Genomic DNA, 6,069 nt, shown 5'->3' on the forward strand with positions numbered 1-6,069 from the left:
GCTGGGAATCGAACCCGGGTCAGCCTCGTGCAAGGCAACCGCCCTCCCCGCTGTGCTATTGCTCCAGCCCCTGTGTCAAGGCTTTTCCTGCTGGAGGGTGTCGGGGTGGCTGCGGGCTGCTGGGCCTTGAGGTACAAAGGGGCCCTGCCTGCCCCATTCCGAGGAAGCGCCAGCGTTCTCAGCCCGCACCGGCCTCCCTGGGGAGCTTCGTCCTCGGGGTCATGTTCTCAGAGATTAGCTGTGAGCTGGGCCGGTTCAGTTCACTGCAGATGTGGGCAGGGTCTGCTCTTTCTAATATTTTTCTCTTTTTGGGTCACACCCGGCGATGCACAGGGGTTACTCCTGGCTCTGCACTCAGGAATTACTCCTGGTGGTGCTCGGGGGACCATATGGGATACTGGGAATCGAACCTGGGTCAGCCACGTGCAAGGCAAACGCCCTACGCGCTGTGTTATATGCTCCAGCCCTGTATTTTTTAAATTTCTCTTTGGCTGTTTGGGGCAACCCAGCTGTGCTCAGGGCTTCCTCCTGGCTCTGTGCTCGGGCTCGATCCTGGCAGTGCTCAGGGGACCATACGTGGCGCTGGGGATGGAACCTGGCTCGGCCGTGTGTGAGGCCTTGTCTTCTGCACCATCTCTGCCCTGCGATGCGCAGTCACCGTGCTGCACCCTGTGAGGAACACGATACTGATGTCAGCTACGCCCCGATTTTATTTCATTTCTTTTAACTTCTGTGTTTACAAAGTTCACGAGAATTCACTGCATTTCGTACATACTCAAACACCAGCCCCAGCACCATTGCACCTTCCCACCACCAGGAGAGGAAAGTGTGTGAAGATTGTTGTGTTTCATCCTGGAGCCCTGAAGCCCTTGGATGGGCGACTCCAAGCATGCATGTCAGACCCAAACAAACGTGTGCTACAAGCATGCATGTCAGACCCAAACAAACGTGTGCTACAAGCATGCATGTCAAACCCAAACAAACGTGTGCTCCTTTTGGTACGTCAGCGGGATAGAGCCTGAGAGGTCGAGTGCTCCAGGAGTTCTGAAATTTAGAATAGGATTATAGGGCAGATTCCCTCATGTGTGCCCCAATTTTAAAAGAGGAGAGAAAGGAAGTGGGGGGAGGGTAAGCTTTTAGGTGAACCCAGGGCCCGGGTTAGTCAGTCCTGACCAGCCATGCAGCGACAGGCCCCTGCCCACCTTGATCTTCCTGTGTCCCCACCCCCAGCAGTGCCCAGCAGGCAGAGAGTCCACTACTGGCCAGTGGAGGGGCCCCACAGGCAGAAAACAAGGGTGCCCCGGCTGCAGGGCTGGGGGTGGGAGAAGCTGTAAGTTGGGGTGTGAAGAGTGAAGAGACATTTGGGACCAGGCAATGGTTTTTTTTTGTTGGCTTTTTGGGTCACACCCGGCGATGCACAGGGGTTATTCCTGGCTCTGCACTCAGGACTCCCTCCTGACAGTGCTCGGGGGACCCTATGGGATGCTGGGGATCGAACCCCGGTTGGCTGCGTGCAAGGCAAATGCCCTCCCCGCTGTGCTGTCGCTCCAGCCCCAGACAATGGGTTTAAGGTCCCGGCAGGTCTGATCTCATCCAAGGGCAGAGTCGAGCGTCTGAGCTGGTCTGAACCAGCCGTGGGAGAAGGGGAAGCGTTCCTCTGCGCCCGCAGCGTGCCAGCTTCCCGGTGCTAATGGCCCCATGTGGGGAGGCAGCACGAGCCCCTGCGGGGCGGGGGGGGGGGGGTCCGGTCACGCCCGCTGCCTCACCTCTAAGTACCTGCCCCGATGCTGCGAGCGGGAGTGCTCATTAGGCTCTCTGGGTAATGTGGGTCCCTCCCCCTGCCCCAGGGGGGGGGGCCTCCCGCAAAGCTTCCTAATGTCCTGGAACCGCACGAGTCACGTGGGTCCTCCTCCCTTGTGGGGGCTGGCGGTGTTGGAGGACAGACTGGGTGCGAGCTGGCGCCCAGCTCGCCCGGGAGTCGCTGGCGGGGGCCTGAGGCACGGACCCTCAGGGGTGCCGTGGCCCGTGGCCAGGGCAAGTGGCCAGTATCAACTCAGCCCTCGCCACCCGCACGGGGACACGGCCACAGAGTGGGTGGGGCGTCAGGGAGGGCCAACGGGCTCAGCTGCCGCGGGAAGCGTCCTGCTTTGGCAGCCTGAGGTTGGCGGTTGGTCCAGCCCGGGGCTGAAACGCTGTGGGTCCAGCCCCGGGCCCAGCCCGCACCCAGAAAGACGCTTGGCCGGCCCTAAATCCCAGACTGGGGTGGTGGGGGCTTCAGGTGGGCACCCTGAGCTGAATGACACTTCACAAATGAAATACAAGACCCCCCTTTTGTTTTTGGGTCACACCCGGGGGTGCTCCTGGAAGATGCTGGCTCGGCACTCGGGAATCACTCCCAGCAGTGCTCAGGGGACCATATGGGATGCCGGAGATCGAACCCGCGCTGACTGAGTACAAGGCAAACACTACCCGCTGTACTATTGCTCCAGCCCCCAAATATCTCTTTTTTGAGAAAAAAATTTTTTTAATTAAGTTTGGGAGTGGGTGTGGGAATCCTTACCAGATACTTCCCCATACCCCAGCCCGCCCTTAATGGACTTTTGGGGAAATGTCCATGAGAGCTGCCACTCCAATAGTGACCAGGTGTCCCATTCGGTGGCCTTAAGTAGCCACTGTGTTGAATGACCATCCCCTAACGTCCAGCTGCACACGTTTCCTCATCTTCCCCCACAGAAACTGTCCCCGTGAAGCAGGGACTCCTGCTGCCGTTCCGGGTCCCAGGCCCACGTGGGGGCGGTTTCTTGCCTGCACAGCGCCCCCAGCTGGCCAGCACAGCCCTGTCCCCGGGTGCCACTTCCTCCTGGCCCAAGTCCTCTGTATCTTTGGAATTTTTTTTTTTTTTTTTGCTTTTGCTTTTTTAGGTCACACCCGGCGTTGCACAGAGGTTACTCCTGGCTCTTCACTCAGTAATTACTCCTGGCACTGCGCAGGGGACCCTATGGAATGCTGGGAATCTAACCCGGGTCGGTCCGAGTGCAAGGCAAACGCCCTCCCCGCTGTGCTATCGCTCCAGCCCCTCTTTGGAATATTAAACCCCATCAGACGCTGTTTGCAAATGTTTTCTTCCGTTCTGTGGATTTTCTTTTTAAAACAGTTATTTTTAATTTATTAAATTTTTGCTTTTTGGGTCACACCCAGCGATGCTCAGGGGCTCACCTGTCTCAGGGGGACCCTAAGGGGTGTCAGGAACCGAACCCGGGTTGACCGCACGCCAGGCAAACACCCTCCCTGCTGGACTGTCACTCCGGCCCACTGTGGGTTTTCCTTCCCCGGCCCCTGCCTTCACCCCAGCCCTCAGCACCCCTCCCCGGGCCCCTGACGCAAGGTGTGATCTCCCCCGCGGGGCCACGTTGGAGCCTCTGTCTCCTTAGAACCCTTTGATGACTGTTTTTCCTGTTTGAAAAAATGAACGAAAGGCCTGGGGTTGGAGCAATGGTGCAGCCGTCAGGGCCTTGCACAGGCCGGCCGGGCTCAGTTCTCAGCACCCTGAGCACTGCCAGGTGTGATCCCTGAGCACAGAGCCGGGAGTCAGCGCTGAGCACTGCCAAGTGTGGCCCAGGGGAAAAAAAAGCCCCAAAGAGTTTTTTATTTTATTTTATTTTATTTTGCTTTTTGGGTCACACGTGGCAATGCACAGGGGTCACTCCTGGCTCATGCACTCAGGAATCACCCCTGGCGGTGCTCAGGGGACCATATGGGATGCTGGGATTTGAACCCGGGTCAGCTGCGTACAAGGCAAACGCCCTCCCCGCTGTGCTATCACTCCAGCCCCAAGCCCGAAGAGTTTGGGAACAACAATGGACACTGACCGTCGCCCAGAGGGTGCAGGTGAAGAGCCGGGAGGGCCCAGCCCACAGCCAACCCCTGGCGGCTCTCAGCACCGGCCAAGGACAGAGACTGGGGCCGTGGGACCCGGGACATGGAACAGGAGCCACGGGGCGACTTCGGGCCTCAGCACCCCCCAGTCCCTTGAGGCTCGGACTGGACCAGGGAGCGTTTCCGGGCGAGAACGCGCTGGCAGCATCGGCTCAGCGCGGGGCCACCGCCTGTGCCAGTCGGAGCAGAGGAAGCCGCGGCAGCCGGGGCACAGCTGTCATCACCTTGAGGATTTATTTATTATTATTATTATCATTATTATTTTGCTTTTTCGGTCACACCCGGCGATGCACAGGGGTTACTCCTGGCTCTGCACTCAGGAATTACCCCTGGCAGTGCTCAGGGGACCATATGGGATGCTGGGAATCGAACCCAGGTCAGCTGCGTGCAAGGCAAATGCCCTCCCCGCTGTGCTATCGCTCCAGCCCCATCACCTTGAGGATTTAAATAACAGCAAAGGCAAGTTACCTGGGCTGGAGAGGCAGGACAGTGGGGAGGCAACTGCCTTGCACACGGCTGAACCGGGTTCGACCCCCGGCATCCCATCGGGTCTCCTGAGCACCGCCAGGAGTGGTTCCTGATGCAGAGCCAGGAGTTACCCTTGAGCACTGCCGGGTGTGGCCGCAAAACCAAACCCAACCCAAAGAGTTATTTACTGTTGCCTGGAATTGAATTTTACGAAGTAAGGTCTTTCCAAACAGAACCGCAGGGCGATTAGAATTCGGCCCCGTGCAGCCCTCTCCTGCCCCTCCACAGGACTGGGCGGGGGTCCCAGGCAGCTGCTTACCGCAGGTTTCAGAGCTCTGACCTTTCCCCGGCAAACCCTTGGCTGCCGCCGGCCTCCAGACCCCCGAGGCCCGGGATCAGCCCAGAGCCTGCAGATCAGTGGTCCTCACCTCGACCCCCGTCACCCCACCTTCCTGGGCTGGCCCCAGGGCTGCGGACATGTTGTTCTCACCTCTGGGGACTGGAACCAACTCTTTCTGATCTCAGGCCTCTCCAGAGCTGGACGGCACCAATACTCCCAGGGGTGGCCCCTGGGGCCAGGAGCGGGTGGGCCCTTTAATAGTATCCCATCAGCATCACTCTGGAATGTTCTCTCCTGTGCTGATTATCCACCTCCCCCTGGCTGCATGCCTCCAGCCGAGCACATCCGGTAACCCGGGTCACGGTCTAGAGCCTGGAGGATCTTTGCAGAACGAAAACCAGTTTTTTCTCTCTCTCTGTTCAACCTTTGAAAACATTCCCGGGACCCGTGTCTGCAGATGAGAGTGAAACGCGCCCGCTGGCTGCCAGGCCGCCCGGCCTGCTCCTGCGACCTGGTCTGGGGCCACCCTGGCCTCCTTTCAGGTCCTGGGAGATGCCAAGCCACCTCCCGCCTCGCCCGGGGCCTTGGTACACGCCGTTCTCTGCCCAGAACCCGCTCCCCGGCTCCTGTGCCTGGCCTGGCTCCCCGGGTCTCAGCCAGCGCCTCCATCCCAGCCACCATCCTCGCCCCTGTTTGACTCTTCTCTGCTTCTTCCTTTGGGGGTGGGGGTGCTCCCATGCCCTGCCCAGAGGCCCGGGGGCTCGCCCAGGGGCCCTCAGACAACCAGGTCTGATAGTTCGGCGCGGGCCCGCTGCAGGCCTGCTGAGACTAGCTGGACTTCTGTTCCTGGCTTTCTCTTCTGGTTAATTTATTTTTAGGCCACCCCCAGCGGTGCTCAGGGGTACTCCTGGCACAGTGCTCTGGAGTCTATCCTGGTGGGGCATGCTGGTGATGTCTGTATGGAACCCAGGGCTCGAGCCCCAGGGCTCCTCCATGCAAAGCCCGCACGCCAGCCCTGAAACCACCCCTGGCCACAGTTTTGTTTCCTTCAACACCGGCGTCACTCTGGGGTTACTCTTTCACTCATCTTTTTATTTGACTCCTGTGGGCTGCGCCCCGCCAGCTGGGCACAGCGTCCTGGCACCTGGGCCCCTTCCCCACACACTGCAGGACTGGCAGGGACGTGGAGGGGGCGCGTGAGAGCGGCTTGTGCCCAGCTGTGACCCTCCAGCCCCTCGGGAGACCCCTGCTGCGCCCCAGCCTCTGTGGTCAGGGCTGAGGCGGAGCGCGCCCGCTGCCGGGAAGGCGGCCCTGAGGCCCCGCTG

Source organism: Sorex araneus, chromosome 5 (genome assembly GCF_027595985.1).
Source record: "Sorex araneus isolate mSorAra2 chromosome 5, mSorAra2.pri, whole genome shotgun sequence".
NCBI classification, from domain to species: Eukaryota; Metazoa; Chordata; class Mammalia; order Eulipotyphla; family Soricidae; genus Sorex; species Sorex araneus.